This window comes from Macaca mulatta, chromosome 20, assembly GCF_049350105.2.
Source record: "Macaca mulatta isolate MMU2019108-1 chromosome 20, T2T-MMU8v2.0, whole genome shotgun sequence".
Lineage (NCBI taxonomy): Eukaryota > Metazoa > Chordata > Mammalia > Primates > Cercopithecidae > Macaca > Macaca mulatta.
The window spans coordinates 67,563,300-67,586,542 of NC_133425.1; the positions used below are offsets into that span (position 1 = coordinate 67,563,300).

At 38.3% G+C, this 23,243-nt stretch overlaps 1 protein-coding gene across 1 annotated transcript in view; it reads left to right on the forward strand.

Annotated features, from left to right (window-relative positions):
- PMFBP1 (polyamine modulated factor 1 binding protein 1) overlaps positions 1 to 23,243 on the forward strand; it is a 262,936-nt gene that overhangs the window by 61,509 nt on the left and 178,184 nt on the right. The window lies entirely within an intron of this gene.

A 23,243-nucleotide genomic window follows, 5' to 3' on the forward strand; every position in this document is an offset into this window, starting at 1 on the left:
TTGAAGGTATTGCTTCAAGGTCTACTAACATCCAGTATTGCCAGTGAAAAATTTGGCATCAGTTTGCTTTCTTCTCTATTATAAGTAACCTTTCCTCCTTCACTGAAAGCCGTTAGGATTTTCTGTTAACTCTGGAAGTTCTGAAATTTCATAAGGATATGTCTAGGTGTGAGCCATTTTTCACTTGTTCTCTTTGATATTCAGTAGTCCCTTCCAATACACAGGTACATGTCTTTTTAATCACTCAGGGAACGTGTTTTATTATAGCCCATTATATTTGTGATTGTCTGCTCTTCTCCATTATATTTATTTTCTCCTTTTGAGACTTCTGTTAAACATATGATAGAATTCCTGATTCTATCCTCCATGTATTTTGACTTTTGTGTTAAATTTTCTTTCTTTTTGTCTTTTTGTTCTACATTCTGGGAGATTTCCTTGACTTTATCTTCCAGTTCACCAATGCAGTATTCAGCTATGTCTATTTCATTAGTCAGCTCAACCACTGAGTTCTTTATTTTTGAAATTGTATTTTTAGTTTTCTGGAATTCCTTTTTGTTCTTTTAGTGTTTTGTTCTTATACTTTCTTGTCTTATTTAATAAGTACAGTAGCTTTTCAGATTCATATGAAGGTATGATTTAGAATTTATATAAATTTAATTCCTGTTTTCTCAAATAGCTCTGTTTCTCCCATGGTAAGGTCTTCTGTTTATAAATTTAGGGATTTCTCTGTTACTTTGTTGATTAACTTCAAATAGCTAATGTTCGTTTAATGTCTATGCATCGTATGAATCAGGATCATGGTTTCCTCTGTGATTAATATATTCATTTCCCTGGTAGGCCTTATCAGTGAAAAGAAGGACTGACTTCCAGTTGCAGGCAAGTGACTGAGTAGATTTTGACAGACAGGTGTGGAGCAGGAAGGCTGGCTGGGAACTTCAGTGATTATAAAAGTTAAGGAGACTTTCTGAAGGTAAAACATTTTTGCATCTACCATTCTTGGGTAGGATTGTCCTTTCTTTTTCTTTCTTCCCTCAAGGTCTTCCATGGAGGAAGGTCAGTCTTGCTCTTCTTCTCTTTTAGGCCCCAGCAGATTCCAAGAAGCCATCCCTAAGCAGACCAACCACTTTCTTCAGAGAGTAGATCTCAGGCTTTGACCAGAAAGCAAAAGAGCCTACTAACAAATGCTTGGTTTACTTAGGGAAAAGAAAAAAATCCCCCCAAGCTCAGATGCTATTTTTTCATAAGTCATTCAACTCCTGCTATTTGTAATTGTTCAAAAGATTCCCCGCTTATCTCTGAGGCCATGGAGCTATTGTTTACATGTTTGTTTGCCAATGTGAGCCTATCCACTGCGTGCCTGTCTGTCTTTCTGTCTGTCTATCTATCTATCTTACCTACTTACCTAGCTATCTTTTATCTATCTAACTCTATATATGTGCATGTATATGTATATACTATAGCTATTAGCTTTGTGTACCTTTTTATTATAAAATATTAATAAAACACATACAGAAAACTACATGGCACAAATGTATAGCTTAGTGAATTATTGTAAGGCAAACAACCTTAAAATCACCACCTTGATAAAGAAGTAGTACTCTACTAGCCACCTAGATGTCCCTCCCTGTTTCCCACCACAATTATAGTCCCCTTCCTCCCTCATGACTTTTGTAGTAGACATTTATATTTCTTTGTGTTTTGTCACCCAACTACATCTTTAGCTTCTACAGTTTAGTCTTCTCCACTTTTTACACTTGATATGTCATTGAAGTCTCTACAGTTTTCCTCTCCATTCCTTTTCTTTTCTTATAATTTATCTGTTAAAGAACCCAGGCTGCCTGACTTGTAGGATTCTCATAGTTTAAGTATTGACAGTTGCAGACTCATGATGAAGTTCAACATGTTCCTCTGTCCTCTGTATTTCTGCAATTTGGCAGCTAAATCCAGAGACTTGACCTCTGAAGGTTCCAACCGTTTGGCAAGACCATAGGTGAATTGTGTTCTTTCATCAGTAGGCATATAATAACTGGTTTTTTTTTCTTTTTAAATGTTGTAACAATTATTAATGCTCAATCCCTAGATCTGTTAATTCAGTCGGTATCACAAAATGGTGATATTATCAATCTATTTCAGTTCATATTTTAACTGAACAATTTTATAAAGAGGTGCTTCTCCTTGTCTATTATTTGGCTACCTAGTAGGACGATTTATATAAAAAGAGCAAAATAAATGCTTGATACTATCTGTGTTTTTACTCTGTTGTCAAGATAGTTAATTAGTTCCCTGTTGTCCTCAGAAAGTGACCAGTTGGTTGTTTTTAACATATATGTAATTATTAATTCATGGATTTAAACAGTTGATAGATTTCAAATCATTGCAATTCTTGAAGCTCAAAATATCTCATCTTTGCCTGTGAGACGAAATCTCTTCGTGTTTGTTCCTTAGTGTATTGAAATGACCCCAGTAGTCTCTGATAAGCTTCCATGCTATCTTGTATGTTAAGAAATGCAGACTTATCTTGTGTGTTTCCTGCCTCAAACCTAGAATCAGCTGCAGAAGAATGAAACTAGAACCCCACCTCTCACACTATACAAAAGTCAACTCAAAATAGAAAAAAGACCTATATGTAAGACCCTAAAAAATAAACTCTTAGAAAATAAATAGGAAAAGTGCTTAAGGACACTGGTCTGGGAAAATATTTTATGAATAATATTTCAAAAGCACAGGTATCAAAAGCAAAAACAAGTAAATGAGATTATGTCAAATTAAAAACCTTCTGCATAGCAAAGGAAACAATTAACAGAGTGAAAAGACAACTACACACTAGGAGGAAATATTTGCAAACTACTCATCTGACAGGAGATTAATATCCAGAATACATAAGAAACCTAAACATCTCAACAGCAAAAAAAAGAAAAAAAAAAAAAAGGGCCAAATGATCTAAACAGACATTTCTCAAGAGACATATAAATAGCCAAAAATATATGAAAAAATGCTTAACATCACTAATCATCAGAGAATTGCAAATCAAAACTACAGTGAGGTATCATCTCACCCATTAGGATTGTTATTATCAAAAAGTCAAAAAATAACAAATGCTGTCACGGATGCAGAGAAAAGGGAGCTCTTACACACTGTTGGTGGGAATGTAAACTAGTACAGCCACTCTGGAGAACAATAAAAAAGTTCCTTCAGAAACTACAAATAGAACTACCATGTGATCCCATGGAATCCCACTATTGCGCATTTATTTAGAGGAAAGGAAGTCATTATTCTGAAGATATATTTGTCCCCCATGTTTATTGCAGCATTATTCACAATAGCCAAGATGTGGAGTCAACCTGGGTATCCAACAAGAAATAAATGGATAAAGAAAATGTAGTATATATGCTATTATATATATATACTATTTTGCCGTAAAAAAAAATGAAATCTCATCATTTGCAACAACATAGATGGAACTGGAGGATATTATGTTAAGTGAAATAAGCCAGGAACAGAAAGTTAAACACCACATGTTCTCACTCATATGTTGAAGATAAAAAAACTTGTTCTTATAAAAAAGTGAAAGGTAGAACAGATGATACTAGAGGCTAGAAAGTGTAGGAAGAATGGAGAGATAGGGAGAGATTTATTAAAAGATACAAAATTACAACTAAATAAAAGGAATAAGTTCTAGTGTTCTATACCACTGTAGGATGACTATAGTTAACAATAGTATGTTATTTAGATAGCTAGAAGAAAGATATTGAACATTCCCAGCACAAAGAAATGATAAATATTTGAAGCAATAGATACACGAATTACCCTGATCTGATCACTATACATTATATACATCAAAACATTACTATGTACCCCATGCATATGTGAAATTAAAAATAACTTTTTAAATGGGAAAAAGAATGAAAAGAAAAAAAAAAAGGATATTTGATACAGTTTGGCTGTATCCCCACCCAAATCTCATCTTGAATTCCCACGTATTGTGGGAGGGACCCTGTGGGAAGTAATTGAATCATGGGGGCAGGTCTTTCTTGTGTTGTTCTCATGATAGTGAATGAGTCTTACAAGATCTGATAGTTTTAAAAAGGGGAGTTTCCCAGCACAAGCTCTCTCTTTGCCTGCTGCCACACATGTAAGATGTGACCTGCTCCTCCTTGCCTTCCACCATGATTGTAAGGCCTCCCCAGTCACGCAGAACTTTAAGTCCATTAAACCTCTTTCTTTTATAAATTGCCCAGTCTCAGATGTGTCTTTATCAGCAGCATGAAAACAGACTAGTACAATATTCCAACTTATTGTGTATGTTTCCTGCATTAGACCTGGAATCAACCATTTCTCTAAGAAGCTTCGATTTCTGTTAATAGAAAATAGTATTTCTAGACCACAATCTGGGCAGTAAAGATTCTTAATGCTAATGGATTGGTCGTTATTTCCAGGAGTTTTAAATGGATTGAACTATGAAATTTTATATATATATATGGATATTTTTAAATATAGCATTTATTTCCTATATTTATGTTTATAAATATCTAATTACATATACTTATGTTATTATATTTATTATATATATGTAGCCTATATTTCCCATGTAGTGAGATAAATACATCATAAGTATCATAAGTTCATATTGATATCTCCAATTCAAATTCAGGACTACGGGATTAATTTAAATGTTCTGTGTTGCACCTACATCTTTTTTCTTCCACACCAAGAGTTCTGGTTCTCAAGGACATATGGGATGATAAAATTAGAATATCCCATAATTACTCATTTACTTTATACCATGTTACATATATGAGTTTGAAATTATCCTTATTCTACCATCAAAAACCTTTTTTGATTACTAAAAACAGTTAAATATTTTTGGCATACGTTATCCTTATTTCTCTCTGCCCCTCCACTATTTTTTTTTTTTTTTTTTTTTTTGAGACGGAGTCTCGCTCTGTCGCCCAGACTGGAGTGCAGTGGCGCGATCTCGGCTCACTGCAAGCTCCGCCTCCCGGGTTCACGCCATTCTCCTGCCTCAGCCTCCGGAGTAGCTGGGACTACAGGCGCCCGCCACCACGCCCGGCTAATTTCTTTTTGTATATTTAGTAGAGACGGGGTTTCACCGTGTTAGCCAGGATGGTCTCGATCTCCTGACCTCGTGATCCGCCCGCCTCGGCCTCCCAAAGTGCTGGGATTACAGGCTTGAGCCACCGCGCCCGGCCGCCTCCACTATTTTTAATGGTTATACCATCTTTAGATTTTCAGATCACATAGGTATTATATACTATAAACTCTTTTTTTAATCCCCACTTAGTTCTACAAGTAACTATTTAATGTTTAATGCCTCTCTAGTAATTTTAGTCTAAAGTTTGTCCTCTAGTAGTTTCCTTAGGAAGAGCTTATGAGTACAATTTCTCTTCCCATCACCTCCACTGTTACTACCCTAATTCAAGCCATCATTATTTCTCTTTTGGTGCTGTAATACTCTCCTAACTGATGTCTGTTTCCAGTTTTGCCTCCCTGTGCTTTTCCCCCACATAGTGGCCAGAATTAGCCCTTTACAATGTCGACCAGAGAATATTCTCTCCTCAATATCTTCCAATGATTCCTCATCACTATTAGAATAAAATATAAGGTCTTACTTGGCCTGCATGGCCCAATACAATATACCCCCTGGCTACCTCTCTGATTCATTTTCTGCTACTCTTCTTACTGCCCTTCAGCCATGCCAGCCTCCTTGCTGTTCCTTAAATATACCAAGCACATTCCCATCTTTCAATTTAGGACTTGTGTTTTTTTTCAGCCAAGTATATTCCCCTGCCCCACAGATGTTCCCATGGCTCACTCTACTTCAAACAGGTCTGTGCTCAAACGTCACTTCCTCAGTGAAGCCTTCCTTGATTGCCCTGTCTTCAAAAAAAAAAAAAAAACTCCATCAGTCTCTCTCTTCTGATCTTGTTTTATTTTTCTTCATAGCACTCAATTGTTACTTGACATTATAATGTATGTCAATTTATTTATTTGCTCAAGTCTTTCTCTTCTACTGGAATATAAACTCTGGAAGGCAAGGACTTGATCTCTCTTGCTCACTGCCTTCTAAAGCACTGGGGACCCTAAAGAGAGAACATCCTCAAGGCCAAGAACAGCCTTAGGACAAAACAAACAAAAACATTACAGACATTAAAGGTTTCAAGGCAACACTTTGAAATATTTGTGGGGCTCTTCCACATAACCACATTTATCTCCAAACCCCTAAAATAAGGTAATTTGGGATTTTGTTGTTGTTATTTATACTTGGTTCCATTTTCTGAAATTTTCAGAAAAAAATTTCAAAAATCACAACAGTGGAAAAAAACATGTCTGAATTCCTTTCTAAGAATCTGTGTTTATTCTTAACTTTCCTAGGAAGTATGGGCACGTACTTCACTCCCACAACCTTAACTATTCAGTCCACAAAAAGAAAAACTTTCAGTGGTCCTAACACAAAGCCAAGTGTCTGTGGTGTGTCTTTGTGTTGATCACAGGATTTGTGAGGGTTTTTTTCCCCCATCTTTACTCGCTTGCCATCAAAGGAGGAACCAATTAAGCCAAATAATAATATTTAAAACCTGACAGCCCTTGGGAAGCTGAAATGAAAACCTATATTTACCATGTGGATGCTTTAGAGCCCATGTTCTTTGTGTGACCATAGATTCACCCCAGCTTGATGCCATGTGCATTACTGGTGCCTGGACACAGCAGAACTAATTATAGACAGAGCTCACATTTTCTGTGTCTGAATGTCACCCCTTGTATTTGTTGATGCAACTTAGAATCCCTCTTCCTGACCCATGCCATATGAGAACAAAAACAGAATAGCCTAGAACACAGTGAATAGTGTGGAATACTTAGCTTTCCCCTGTAACTGCGTACACAAAGCAAAAATGGTCTGAGAGGGGTTTTAACATGTGAAGTGTTTGTGCAGAGACCTAGGACTTCTGTGATTTGTACAGAAGAATTAAACAACAAAAGCAATTTAAAGAATTTGTGTATTTTGTTGCTATGACTTCTCCCTGTATTTTCTTCCTTCTTTGACTTTATCTCTTTTAGTATAAGAATAAAAATTTTCAGTCTTTTATAAAGGAAGAAAAAATACAGCTTTTAATATGGGCCAGATACTATGCATTGCTTTTATTAAATTAGTCAGAGATCACAGTATTTTTTCCTTGTATCACGCAGGAAAATGTACATGCATAGGACCTAGGGGTACATGAATATGTGCGTGAATATGTACATGCATAGGACTTAGAGGTACGTGAATATTTTCCTGCACACTCCATCATATGTGTTTATGCCTTAGCACAACCATTTGTGAAAGTTTGTGTGTGTGTGAATGTGGCTGTGTACAAAGGAAAGGGACTCCTGCTCCATTATTCCAAGCAATTAAACTCCAACAGCACAGGGATGAAGAGGGGGCCCTGATTTTCTTTTCCTTTGCAGTAATTGCCTCAGCATTCATCTTTGATCGGGAAGAGAAGAGGAGGAGAGTCCTGCAAGTTGACATCCCCGGTATAAATATATACATTTACATACACAGGGGCAGCGCAACTCTGGAGCTTTTTACTGACGTCTCTGACCTGAAACCATTGTAGCTCCATTGACACCTCATTTAATTGAACCCTTCCCTAGCAGTGCAGAAGCCAGAGACTTGAAAGGGGGAGGGAAGAGGAAGGATGGGTAATCAAGGCAGACTCTTCTGCCTGAATGTCTAGAAATGACAGAGAAGTAATTGCTTTTGAAAAGCAAAAAACCAGAAATAGCACAATTTGTTCTATTTAGCAAGATGCTAAAACAGCACAAAGATATGGGGATTTTGCCCCAAATATAGCAAAATCCCTACCCTGAGAATGAAATTGATTTGGATTTCTGTGCAAATAGGAATGAAATAGATTTTTTAAAAGAAGAAGAAAGAAAGAAAATACAATCCTAAAAAAAAATAAAAATCCAGAGGCTTTCGTGGTTCAAAATGGCCAGAGACAATAGTAAGATAATTCTGAGCCCAGAGCCACAGCACAGCCCCTTTTGTCAGCTTCAAATCAGTGAGCCAGAGGGTCGAATCAGTTTAACCTGCCTGTGTGACACATCACCCACCCGCCTGACCCAAGAGTGGCCTCATTTTTATGGATGCAGAAGCTCACGGTGTAATTCATTCCCCGGCACACCCCAGTCGTTCAATCTCCTGCCTTTGCCACAAAGCTACACTGCATATTCTCTGCCAGCTGAAGGGATGAGATATCAGTCAGCTTACTGCTTAATGCAGGAGTTACCCTGCCTTATAGCTGGAGAGTAATGTCCCTTGCACAGCATCAATCTGGGGGCCAAATCACCCATGCAAATTAGCGCATGTCCACAAACTGAGGGTCTTAAAGTAATCCTTCTGGACCTGGAGGAATCAGCAAGTTTAGGAAAAATAAAACCTAAAGGATGATCATTTGGTAATCTTTGCCTCCTTGTCATCAGCTCTTCATTCGTGATTTTTGGTTATATGTTAATGAGGACACTAGAGCAGGTGCACAGCAGACAGGTGCTTTACCCTTCCATTAGTGCATGGTAAAATGGCAAACAAACAAAAAAAATGGCATAATAACAATACATTACTAGTATATAGAATCTTTACAAAGTACTCACATACACTGTTAAATTTACATGGATCTCTCAACAACCACGTGTAGTAGCAGAAGCAGCCAATTTAAGACCCCACATACAGATCAGGAAACTGAGGCTCATATAGGCAAATACTTGCATAAGTCCCCACTGCTGACAAGCAGCAGAGCAGAGAGTCTAACGTACAGCAAGATGGGCCCCAGTTCTGTGCCTCATATTAGAGGGCTCTACTCTGGCCCCACTCAGACTCCATCTCATCCCTTCCCATTGTGTGGGGATTCCATGGGATCAGGGGGACAGGGAGCAGGGTGCCCACTCATCTCTTGCCATCCTCCCTTCCTCTAGACCACTTTCCACTCCTCAGGACTCTAGAAATTCAAGCGTGCCTGCAAGACCTGTACAGGACTCTTCCCTGGGTCCATCCTTTTGGTCTACAACACTAGGCCTGAGGGATATCCAAGGGGTGACTGTTTGCAGGACTGGGGAATGAATGAATTTTGGATGTGTAGGCAGAGTGCCCACACAGATCTGCATGAAATAATTCATAGTGAGAGACAAAGCCAGAGGTAGAAAGAGAAGGGGGATGGGTTGGAGTCTGGGACCTGTGAACTAAATACCCACACTGTCATGGTCTAAAGTCCAAGGGTTCCTAACTAGAATATGTGGTTTCTCAGGGTGTAATGAAGGTATGTATTTGTCAGAGTAAGAAGATACAACATTTTATATGTTTTTATGTAACCATTTGATTTGTAACTTTTAAATATTTAGATATATGGAATACAGACCTCCATTTGAGCTCCCACCTCAGGTTCTGTGACTGTTAACAGCAAGCTGGTTGAAGTGGCACTGGGGTACATGGTAGAGACGAGTGAAAATTTGGAAGAAATTACATAACCTACACTGACATAAATTTTCTTTAGCTATCCTTAAGGGGCCAAACAATTTATTGGCTTTTATAATGTAGCAGTTTCCCCAATAAGTCATTGAAGGCTAAGAACCAATATTCCTGATAGTTAAAGGTATTAATGATGAATCTGATGAGAAAGTAATAACGATTTTATGTTTTCTAAGTGTATTAGCACAAGCTGCTGGTTAATTACCCTGCCATGTTCCTAAATAATATTAAAGTGGCCCAAAAAAGTTAGTACCCTGGATTAAAGTGAAACATTTCTTCCAGGCAAATATGAATTCGTCTTCATCAGCAAGATCAGGCTTAAAACTCTGCTGCAGATTCATGACTAAGTTGATTAGCTGTCCATTTTCAGCAGGAGAATCCATTCTGAGAGAAGGCAGCCCAAAGCAGATGGGACAATGCTATGTATATGGCTCTCTGCAGCAGTTTACATCTGGCTTTTACAGAGATGCTCATGCTAACCTAAGGGACATGCCAACTCTCACCTCTTTGATGAAGTTCTGTCTCCTAATACTGAACTTTCATACCACTTTGTATCTCCATAGGGTGAAAATTGTGGTCTTTGTTCGCCAGTCATTTCTCTATCTCTTATCTTTCCTAATAGACTGTAGAGGTCTGGGACCCTACAACTTTCACTTTTGAATCCCCACAGGGTGAGGTGCATATAACAGGCATTCAATGAATATTTAGTGAATGAATAGACAGAGGATTTCTACTTTTGTCATTTTTTGTACTTTTTTTTGTTTCTTTTTTGCCACATTTTTATATGTTCTGCAGTATTCTTCATGGTACATCCATGATTTTTTACCAACCCCTGAAGAATGCCATTAAAAGCATAGACAAGGCTTTTCTTTTAGCTTTGGGAATAGCCATCGGCTAAAGATATTCCTATATGTGAACAGAGCAATTTTGTATTAGTTGGTGTAGAGACTGATTGTGTCCCCTACAAAACTCATATGTTGAAGCCCTAAGCCCCAATTTCATGATACTTGAAAATAGGGCATTTAGGAAGTAATCAGGAGTAGATGAAGTCATTTGGGTGGGACCCTCATTATAGGATTCATGTCCTTATAAAAAAAGATCTCAGAGAGCTTGCTCTCTCCTGAGGCACAGGCATGTACTGAGGAAAGACCACGTGAGGACTCGGTGGAGAAGGCGGCTGTCTGCAAACCAGGATGCCCTCACTGGGAACCAACCTTACTGAACTTTGATCTTGGACTTCTAGCCCCCAGAACTGTGAGAAAATCTCTGTTGTTTAAGCCACCTGGTTTATGGTATTTTGCTTATAGCAGCACGAGCAGACTAAGACAGTTGAGAATGCTTTTAGCAGAAAAAAACAGAAAACTTGACATCTGTTAGTTGAGTATGTAATAAAGACATTTAATTTCAGACAGTAAGATGTTAGAAGGTTGGTAGTTCCAGAGACTCAATATTATTATCAGAAACTCAAAACCTTTTCCTCCTTCTATCCTGTCATCTTCAGTATATTGGCTTTTTGTCCCTGTGCTTTTACTTTTGGTAATGCTGATGAAGCATCTAATCAGGAAGGGAAACAAGACATACACAAGGCCCGCCTCGTTTTTAGAAAGCAAACTATTTCCCAGTAAGTCAATAGACTTACCCATAAATATCATTGGCAGGGACTCTGTCACATGGTCACCTTAGCTTCAAGGAGCTAGAAAGGTAAGTATCAAACAAAGAGGCATAGATTGCCAAATGGTCCCAGGCCAATTGTCATCCATCCCCTGAGGCTGGACACATTACTGTTTGAACAAAATCAGAGTTTTGTTAGCAAAGAAGAAGAGCCATAATGGTTGTTGAATGACAAACAAATAGTGTCTGCCACCTCTTCTGTATGTTTAGTTTTAATATTATCAGTGGATATTTTACTCTCTGTCTTAGGCTATTTGGGCTGTTATAATGAGTTACCATAAACAGAGTAGCTTATAAACAACAGAAATTTATTTCTCAAAATTCTGGAGGCTGGGAAGTCCAAGATCAAAATGTCAGCAGATTCAGTATCTGGTGAAGGCACATTTCCTGGTTCGTAGGTGGTGCCTTCTCACTGTGTCTTCACATAGTGGAAGGGCAAGGCAGCTCTCTGGGGCCTCTTTTATTAGGTCACTAATCCCATTTGTGAGCGTTCCTCCCTCATGACCTAATCACCTCTCAAAGGCCCCAGCTCCCCACACCATAACGCTGCTAAGTTTTAGCTTGAGTTTTAGAGTGACACAAATATTCAGACCATAGCACTGTTGTCCCCAAACACTTCATCTTGAGATTATTCTAAATTAAAAGTTCACATTTCAGTAGAACCCCTGCTTTACCATGACAGACATATAGTTTGTCATACATAAAACCCACAAACTCAAGAAAAAAAGAAAGCATCCATGGAAATATATAAGTAACATTTTATAAATCATGATGGATTCTGGAAAAAGACTCCAGAGCTCCAAACAAGACCAGCTAAATCAGAATCTCTAGGAATGGGGCCCTACCATTGGTAAAGATTGCCTTGTGATTCTAACATGGAGCCAGGATTGAGAACTACTGCGAGAAGGATTTATAGAAAGCAAAGATACAAGTCATCTCTACTTTTAGCCTCTCTGGAAATCTTTTCCTGGCCCATGATAAATTTTGTCATTGTTTCTCAATGTTCATATTTGTTTACTCATTAAGATACTGCCTATGTGTGTACTGTGTGCATATAGCTCTGTGTGAGAGGCTGTGGATATTAAGGAGATTTTAAACAGCCTATATTTCAAGAATTTTCTGTTCTTTGGAGTAAATGAGTGAATTATTTCTATTTAAACAAGGTCATATTTATTAAATACCAAAATGAAAGATATTACAGGCTTTAGGAGGTCCCATGAAGGCCAAATAAATGTGGACTGGAACAGTTAGTTAAGGCCTCATATCTGTGTTAGAAAACTTTGGATAGGCAATGACAAAGGAAAGGCCATACTTGGAAATCACAACATGCTATTTCTAGTGTGTTTGGAATCTGGCTAACTCTATTGATTCTCTTGGGGAATGGAAGATAAGACTAGAAGTATTGAAGGAACTGATGGTTTGGGGGTTTTATTGACTTTCTAATTTTTAATTTGTGTGGGTACATAGTAGATGTATATATTTATGGGATATCTGGGCTGTTTTGATACAGGCATGAAATATAAAATAAGCATGTCATGGGGAATGGGGTATCCATCCCCTGAGGATTTATCCTTTGTGTTACAAACAATCCAGTCATACTCTTTAAGTTATTTTGGAACTGGTGTTTTGATGGTTTGATGTCACAGCTGAAGAAAATATCAAAGCAGGCCATTAGATCCTAAGTTTGCAGGAAAAAATTCAGTTTGTTGGGGCTAGGGAATGATAATTTGGAAATGTCCAGTAAGTAGTCAGAAATATAGGAGTATGCATGGGACAGAGGTGTGTTTGGGGCATAGAGATAATTGTAGAAGCTTTGCGGGTGGACACAGAGGTAGAAAACTGGAAGCTCAGTTCCCAGGACTTCTCCTAGCTCACCCCCTCCTTGGAGCCAACACTGGGCTTTGTATATACCATAATGTAAGCATTTGACACCACTGTAGTGCAATTATTCATCAGTCAACAAATATTTATTAATCACCTAATGTGTGCCAGGTATAGGTGATGTAGCAGCAAATGATATAAACAGGACCTAAATTTGGAGGGAGAGTAAGAAATAAGCATGTTCAGGAATGGATAAGTTCAATGAAAAAAATAAGAGAGGATAATGTTTAAGTGCATGGAGTTGGATGTGTCTCTGAGCTAGGGTGGTCAGGGGTCCTGAATGATGAGAAGGAAACAGCCATGTGAAGATCTGGGAACCAGCATTCCAAATAGGAGGACCAACATGTGCAAAGGCCCTGAGAAAGGAATGAGTTGGCACATTCAAGGCACAGAACAAAGGCTAGAGCATAGAGCCCAAGGGGGAGAACAGAAGGGCATTCACCCATTTCTGTATTGATTTATGTTTTACAAATATTCATGAAGGGACGACTCTTCTAGGTTTTAAGGTACAGCAGTGAGCAAGCAGAGTTTTTCCCACATGAAGACTGCGTAAGGTCAACTGCATAGACAGAGCCTTGAAGGCTCTAGTAAGGAATTTAGATTTTCTTATGGTTGCCATGGTAAGTCTCTGGAGGGTTTTTATTGTTGGAAACACATGACCCAGTTTGTGTTTTATTTTTTCCCCATCTACTTTTTGCCAGACCCTGAGGCCCTTCAATGAAGAGACTGTCTTGCTCACCTTTGAATCCCCCAACATCTGAGCAAAGGGCCTGTCCCTTGGTAGACACTTAATAAATATTTGTTGATTGAAAGAGCCTGTCATGAATGTCTGCACCCTGAGCCTGAGAAAACTGCTTCAAAAAGAGACACAAAAAGTTTTCAAAAAGTTAAACATAGGATTACCATGTGACCCAGAAATCCCCTTCCTTAGGTATATACCCCAAATAATTGAAAACAGGTTGACCAAATATGTGTACACTAATGTTCATAGCGGCACTATTTGCAATGGCCAAAAGGTGGAAGCAACCCAGATGCCCATCAATGGAATGAATGGGTAAACAAAATGTAGCACATCTGTTCAATGAACTGTTCAGCCATGAAAAAGAAAGAAGTCCCCACAAGCTTGTCCAATATGCAGCCTGCAGACCACATGCGGCCCAGGATGGCTTTGAATGTGGTCCAACACAAATGTGTGAACTTAAAACATTATGAGTTCTTTTGCAATTTTTTTTAGTTCATCAGCTATCGTTAGGGTTAGTGTATTTTGTGTGTGGGCCAAGACAATTCTTCTTTCAGTGTGGCCCAGGGAAGCCAAAATATTGGACACCCCTGTTATAATATGGATGAACCTCAAAAGAATCCAGACACCAAGGGTTGCATATGTATGATTCCATTTATATGAAATATGCAGAATAGGCAAATCCATAAAGACAGAAAGTAGATTAGTGGTTGCCAGTGTCTGGGGGGAGGAGGGAACAGAGAATGACTGCTTAATAGGTGCAAGGTCTCCTTTGAAGGATGATGAAATGTTTTGGAACTAGATAGAGGTAATAACTGGACAACATTGTGAATGTACTAATGCCCCTAAATTGTACATTAAAATAGTTAATTGTATCTTATGAGAATTTTACCTCAATAAGGGAAAGAGACAGATAGAAGTATCAGTCAATTTAAATCATGGGAGAAGTATAATTCCCATACTGGAGAAATTTGACAGAGAAAAAGAAGAGTGATATAGAAGGATAGCAAAATGGACCATTGGCTCAAGAGAAGGTTTTTTGGGGTAACAGGAAGACTTGTGTGTATTTGAAGGCAAAGAGGAAAGGTGTCAGACTGAGATCCTAGGAAACACACTGAGGTCTTTCCAGGTCTGAGAAGCTGAAGACTTCAACATAACCCTATATGAAGAGATTGGTCATTCACTCAGGTAAAGAATGCTGCAATTAGGATACTTCCAGGAGAAATGTAGTTGGGGGAGCATTAGAAGTGATCTAGTCCAGGCTCCCTACTCACTAGTGATGCAGTGAACTGACAACCCAGTGTTGGAAGTCAGGTCTCCAGACTTACTGGGCACAGCAACTGTGATGATTTTTACTTTACTAATAGTTTGGGATTATCCACAAAGGCCATTTGCTGTTAAACCTGTATTTTATCCTTCATTTTTTTTTTGTTTCTGAATTCAACAAATGTGCCTGGTGTGTGCTAGGAATTGAGAAGACGAATATGTTTGACTGGTGAGTTCCACTTACCCTAATTATAGCACAGGTGTCAATATGTCAGTAACTCCCAAAGCCCAATAGCCTGGTAATGTTGCCGAGAACTTCACTTGCCAAGGATTTATTCATCTTTCTGGGTCTGAGGTCTGATTAGCAAATGAAGTTTGATCTGTGTATACATGTGGTTATGGGTATGTCTATGTGTAAGAGCTATTTTTATAATATATTTATTTATTAAATAGAGAATATATCCTTCGAGTTCAAAAAGCAAAATACGAAAGGATCACAGTGAAAATCCTGTTTCTATCCACCTTGTTCCTTTTCCCAAAGGCAAAGCATGTTATGTTTTTGCGTACCCTTTTAGATATTCCATACATATATGAGCAAACATTAATACATGTGTATGCTCCTCTGTCCAATTTTACACAAACAGCACACTACACAACCTGTTCTACACCTTTTTGTTTTCATTTACAATGTATTATGTTCTTAGATATTAAGACCTTTCTTGACCCCTCCTGTCATCATTTTATTTTCCTACAATGGTTACAAAGAAAGAATTTCTGTTTAGGAGAATACTCAGTGTTTTCATAGCTTCATGATATCTCATTGTGTGGACACACAATTGTTTATGTAACCAGCATCCTACTGATGGCCATTTAGGTAGTTTCTAATCTTTTACGATTACAAAACTGCAATGAATAGCCTTCTACATGTGCCATTTCACATGTGTGCAGGCATATCTGTAGGATAAATTCATAGAACTGGACTTGCTAGATAAAAGGGTAGCTGCATGTAATTTTAGTGGGTCTTGGAAAATTTCATTCCATAGAGTTTGTGCCACTTTCCACTTCCACCATCAATGTATGAAACAAACCTATTTTACCACACCTTCACAAGTTCATTGTATTATCAGTAGTTTGGGGGTTTTGCAAATAGTATCTCAGTGTGGAGTTAATTTGTGTTTCTCTTACTGTGAGTGAGCTCGTTTACTTAATATGATTAAAAGTAATTTTATTTCTTTTCCTATGAACTATTTCCCTGTTTTCCGTTAGGTTATTAGACTTTTATATATTGATTTATAGGAGCTTCTTATCCATATGTTATAGAAATTAACCGTTTGTCTGTTATATGAATTATAAATTCTTCCCAGCTTGTCATTTTTCTGTTTACTTATGATGATTTTTTTCATATAGAAATTTGTTTTACTTTTATGATGATGAATTTATAAATCCTTATGTTTTGACTTCTGGGTTGTGTGTTATATTTAGAAAAGACTTCTCTCCAACAGTATTTTAAAGAATTCTCTCATGATTTCTTCTAGTAATTTTATGGGCCTATTTGTAATATTTTTATTTATCTGAATTTATTTTGGAACATTTGGCGCATTGTTGGATGTTGGCCCAGCACCATTTTGCCATCATCAAGTGAATGCCATTTGTATTTATTCATCTAGTACAATTTAAATCAAAATATTGCTGTCAATTTCCAAATGAAATAAATGTTGATTGAATTCCTACTATGTGTAAGGCATAATATCATGTTTTCTTTCTAATTTTTTTATTCAAGAATAAATGGAGACAGGATTTTAAGGCCAGAGAGCCAGAAACTTCCTCTAATAGGTTAAAAAAAAATATTTAGCAATAGTCTCTTCGTATTGGTAGGAACTGAATACAGCCATATTCAGTGAGAAAATAAGCTAGTCAAAACTGCAAGCAGAGAAAAGAAAACATAAGTGATTATTTATAGGTATGAGTTTTCCTCTGTAACCAGGGAAGGAAAATGAAATAGATAACAGGAGAGATTGTCAAAGACCACAATATCTGTGAACATATGATGCTACAATATGAAGATCATAGCTATGAACACTATGTAAATATTCACTTGAAATAGAGCTTGTGAAATGGAGCTCAAAACGGATTAGTACTAAGAGATTCTAAAATAAGTCATTATCTTTTAAGTATTCTTTCCTTTGGCATGAGAAAGACCATCATAAAGACTATAAACCTTAAATGCTATATTGAAACAATCCTAGTTATATGACTATTAATAGGAACCCTATGACTCAGCTATTGATGAACTGTTCCTCCAGCCTTCCTTTACCATGGCCTGGAACCAGTGGGTGCTCTTCTGCCTAAGAGCTATTATGCTTCTAGCTAGAATTTATCTGATTTTTGGAACATCATTGGAATCTATATCCTAGAAAAGTTTCTAAAGAAAACCAAGTTGTACCATTGCATGGATTCATAATGTGCATGTTTGTGTGATTCATCCATATAGAATGTTACAGAAATATTACTGGAAGGGGAGGAGACAGGGATAAGAGCCAGTGGTGGTATGAGTCAGAGGCAGGGGAGAGAACAAAATGCAAGGAGAAAATATATAGGATCCCTGTTCTTTTAAAGAACATACAGAAACTGAGGATGAACAGGAAGGTGATGTTTACAGTTTCATACTGCCCGTCTTTAGTGGGTTGAATAATGTCCCCCCAAAATTCTTGTCCACCCAGAATCTCAGAATGTGATCTTGTTTGCTCCTTGCAGATGTAATTAGTTAAGATGAGGTCATACTGGATGTGGATGGGTCCTAGAGCTGATTACTGGTATCCTTATAAGAAGAAGAAAGGACACACAGAGACTACAGTGATGTTGCCACAGGCCAAGCAATGCCAAGAATTTCAGGAGCCACCAGAAGATGGAAGAGGCAGGGAAAAATCCTCCCCTAAAGCCTTCAGAGAGAGCATAGCTCTGCCAACACCTTGATTTTGAACATCTAGCCTCCTAAACTGTAAGAAAACACATTTCTGTTGTTTTAAGCCATCCAGTTTGTGGTAATTTGTTATGACAACCCTAGGAAACAAATACACCACCCTACAGAAACGTCATATACCACCCTAAACAAAAGCCTTTCCTCTGTGTATCCTATCTGTCCTTTTCCCAGTGTGACATAAATGAAAATATCCTCGTAAGGTTAGTCTTTGGGCCTTCAGGTTTGCCAGGCCATATTGTGACCTGATACTCACTGGCTATAGTGCCATTAGCACTTTTTTAAATCTGTAAAATGCAGAGAATGCTACTTGTCTCTTTCATAAAGTTATTTTGAAAAAAGATGAGTTAATATATAGTAAAGTGCTTTTGAAAGTAGAAAATACTATATTGATGTAAATTTAATTATACATACTGCAACTTCGTAAATAGTAAGCTCAAATAGTTACTAGTCCAGACTTTTATTTTTATCAGTCGGATTTCACCCATAGTTACACATAAAAAATAATATTTATTCTGATTTCCTTACATAAATGGTCTATCTTGAGACAACAGGCCAAATACTTTCTTTCCAGGGCAGACCAATTAATAGTAAGTTTTCTTAGTCCTCAGGTGTCTCATTTCCTCTGTCTTAGAAGTCATGGATGTCAATGAAGATATGGAATTCACTTCTTCATTCTTATAAATATTGCTTAGTTTCCTTGTGCCTAGCACTGTGCTTGGTCACTGCGATCTACTGTTCAAAAGCAAGATCACATACAGGGTAAGGTGATGGGATCTGCCTCTGAGGTGCATAGTCTCTGAGAAGATGGTATTTGAGCAAACACCTAAAGGACAAGAGGTGGGGCAGACCTTGTTGAGTAGACCTTGACAAAGAGGTCGGATTTTAGTCAAAGTGCAATGGGAAGCCCTTGGAGGGTTTTGAGTGAGGGAGTGGCATTATCTGATTTCAATGGTAAAAGATGGAGCTGGCTGCTGTGGGGAGGACTGATTGTAAGTTGCAAAGTGGAGGCAGGAATGCCCATTAGCAGGCTTCTGGGGCATGCTATGATTGGTGGTGGCTTGGAACAGGATGATCTTGGGGTGGTGGGGTGTGAATAGCCCAGGACACATCTGAAGGAACAAGAAGCAGATCCTGTGGATAGGTGGGATGTTAGGGTGGGGAAGAAATAAGTGGGGCTCAGATAACCTGACCTTTTCATCAGCAGCCCTGATTGAAAGCAGCCCTACTGGATACACCAAGTTTTGCAAATCGTTGTTGTCTGAAGTATCTCTCTTCCTACCTGGTAAATCTGCATTCACTGCTAGAAGACAGATGAATGTGGTTGAACTCAGTTGCCTAATTTTGGCTGCTTAGAACAACTTGCTTTGAAACCATGCAAAGAAAGAAGTTCTCTATTAGCCCCTGCTCTTCTTAGGGCTCTGAATGACTTTGTCTCTATTTAAACCTGCTAAGGAAGGCTAAGGGCATTTATCCTATCCCTGGTTCTAACATAAGATGAGAATATTCGGGTCATTTCATTTTTCTGTATCTTTCATCCAAGAAGTGGGAATATTAGTGTCCACTCTGCAGAGGTTTTCTGACAATAAGATGAAATAACATGTGGTCAGGCAGATAGTTGAACTTCAATAAAAGATAATGATGATGGTGATGGTGATAAATGTCTCACAAGACAGAAGTGAGTGAAATTGACCTGATTCCAGCTGAGCTTGGAATCATCTAGTTCCATCTAAGTCTCTCCACTACCAAAAACCCTCACTACAACTTTAGCCTGGGTCCATAAAGAAATATGCTAGGATTTGGTTCATCCAGAGCACCAGCTCAGGCTGACTGGGTAACCTCTTGAGGTTAGTATATTACTTATTCTCAGTTATTTTGTGAGACATGGGAATAATTTTTGAAACAGTAACAAGGAAAAGTAGTTTCTGGTAAAATAACGAGACTTCCTTATTTTGAGCTTTCCTTTGATGCTTGCCACCTCCCTCCCATTATGGCTTTTTGTCCACCGTTGAAAAGGCCAGTGTCCTCAATTTGTGCCCAGCTGGAGAGAGAACATTGAGCTGAACAGTGCAAAGAAGCAAAGAAATCACACTGAGATGATATTTTCCTTTATGAGACATTTCAACAACCACAACAGAGAGAATATCTTATGAGCTGATCATCAGTTTTAAATATGGAAAATGTTTCTTGCTTTGGAGCCATCATTATGCCCTTATATATTTGATGTCACTGACAGAGCAAGCGAGAGATTTGTCCCATATAAATAACATATTTAACAGAAAGAGAGAAAAGAAAAAAGTATGATTGCTTCCTAAATCCTGATATCATACCAAGAGTCCCGCACATTTGGGAAGAAGTTGCATTCTTTTTGAGATGGGGGTCTCACTCTGTCACCCAGGCTGGAGTGCAGTGGCATGATCATAGCCCACAGCAATCTCCACCTCCTAGGCTCAAGCACTCCTCCCCTCTCAGCCTCCTGAGTAGGCAGGACTACAGAGGTACACCACCAAACCCAGCTAATTTTTGTATTTTTTTTTTTTTTAGAGATAGGGTCTCATTATGTTGCCTAGGCTGGTCTCAAATTCCTAGTCTCAAGTGATCCTCCCACCTTGGCCTCCCAAAGTGCTGGAGTTACAGGTGTGAGCCACCATGCCCGGTCTAAAGTTGCATTCTTGATCTGAATGCATGACTTTTATCTTCCTCTAGTTTATTCTCTTTTTTTCCTTCAAAATGCTTTGCTATTTTTGCATGACCCTTTCCTTTATGTCTTTAATCATTTTAAGCATACTTATTTGCAGTCTCTACCAGATTGTTCTATCACCTGAAGTTCTCAAAGGTATAAATCTGCTATTTACTTTATCTACATTCACTCTTGGTCTTTAGTTTTGTGATGTGTGGGTACATCCTCACCAGGGCTTTATTTACAGGAATTCTAGGTGCCCTTTGTGAAAGTGTGGCTCTCCAGAGCATTTTGAGTTTGCTCCTGCCAAATGCCACAGGGATATTCCTGGCCTGAGACTAAGTTTGATTTTAATTTTTCAGCTTAGAGGTTTCTCAACTTGGTAGATAGTAACTATAAATCCCCTTACCTTGTAAAGCATAGTCATAGATTCTCAAAGGACATTTGTTTCCTTCCTATGCACCATGAAAAGACAAGCACTGTTGTGATAATAGATGGATTTTTTTCCTCTTAGGCCATCTTTTTAAGGGTCTAGTTTTATGTGAGGATTCAGTTTCCCCTTGCTAGTTTTCGTGGACCCTTGTCCCCATGTGAATACTAAAACCTAATCCCTGTAGTCACTGAGTCTGGGCAGTTCTCCTCAAGGCAGATACACATCCCACAGCTTACTGATTTTGTTTCAGTTCCCTCTTTGTACCTGGCATTTGGGGAATTTTCTACTTGCAAGCTTAGCCCTACACTTAAAAGAATGTGTGTTCTATTTTATTCAAAATAACTTTCTGGTGGAAGGGTTCTTGAGTTATCCGGCCTACCCACCATATGGCTGGAAATGGAGCTAGCAATTCATTCTTCATGCTTGCAGCCAAAGAGACCTTTCTACAATACAAGATTTTGTTACCAACCTTGCATAAAACTCTTGAATGGCTTCCCAGTGATCTTAGGACAGACACTTAAATCTATAATCTATAAGGCCTTGAATGGATGGGTCCATACCTCTTTCTCTAGTCTCATGTTGCATCATATCCTTCTTATTCTCTGTGTTCTACTCATACTGGGGTTTTTTGGTTTCTGAACTGTACCTTACTCCTCCTTACCATATCAACTTCCCACGTTCTGTTCCTTCTTAGTGGAACACCCCTGTGTTCTCTCAGTATTCACCCTTCATATCTCAACATCATTGCATCGTGGCAGTTGTCTAGGTTGAGTTTCCTCTGGCTCATGTTTGTTGCCTCAGATACCTATTCTTTATTATACTTATCACAATTGTGTTTTTACTTTTATTTGTAGTTATTTTATTAATATCTCTTTCACCCACTGGGCTTCAGGCTCTGTGAAGGCAGGGGCCATATCTGTTTTTGCTTTGTATTTTTGTTAGTCAGTAAAAGTAATGTTAGCTTCTACACTCACACTAACATAAACAATCCTAAAATCTCAGCTGTTTAACAACATTAAAATTGGATTCCTTTCACCATAGTCCAAAGTGGGTCAGGGCAGTCTTTTCCAACTGGATCCCCAAAGACCCAGGTTGCACCCCATCTTCAGCATGTCACCATCAAGGGTCACATTGGAAGGGAGGAGAAGGAAGGGCCATGAGGAAGGTTTTTATAAGCCAGCCCAGGCATGCCTCTGTCTCACCTACATTCCATTGGCCAGAGCTCAGTCATAAGGCCCCATTGTAAAAGAGCTGGGAAATACAGATTATCTGTGAGCCTGGGAAGAAGAGGAGAAAATGGTTATTGGCAGGCACTCAAGTCTCTGCCACACTATCCTATTTTTAGCAAAGAGTAGTTCCTGGTAATAGGAAGTTATTGATAAGCACAAATTGAATGTATCAATGAATAGATGGCTGGCTGGTTGGTTGGGTAGTTCGGTGGATGGATGGTTTTGCTGTCAGTGAATGGCTCATGATTCATTTAGTCTGTAAGCTCTTTAAATATAATGACCACAATAACCATATATTTAAGTATAATGACCATATCTTAAGTATAATGACCATATCTTTTAAGTGTATTGACCATACCATGTTGTTCATTATGATATCCCACTGCTAGAGAAGTTTTTGGCATAAGTAGAAGCTCACACAGGAATGCATAATTACCACTGCTTGGGAGATTTCATGAAGGAGATGGAATGCTAGGGGATCTTTAAAGAAGTGTATGAAAAGAAATTAGGAGAGCAACTTAAGAAATAAATTTGTGAAGACATGGGATGGATAGGGGAAAAAGTAGAAAACATGATGAAAAGTTAGTGTGCCTATAGCCGAGAGTAAGAAAGGAGGGAATCAATGACAAGAATGAAGAACCTTAGAGAGGTAATATTTCACCTAGCTAGTGTCATTTGAACACCATGTCTGCTAAGTTGAAAATTCCTTCATTTTCTCTTTCGATGTATGATAGCCTTACACCTAGGAATAAAGTTGTCAGTGAAATAACATCTTTCCCTCTCCCTTCTTGACCCTTACTGATTGAAATGAGTACTATGTGCACAGTAAGTGTGTATTTGG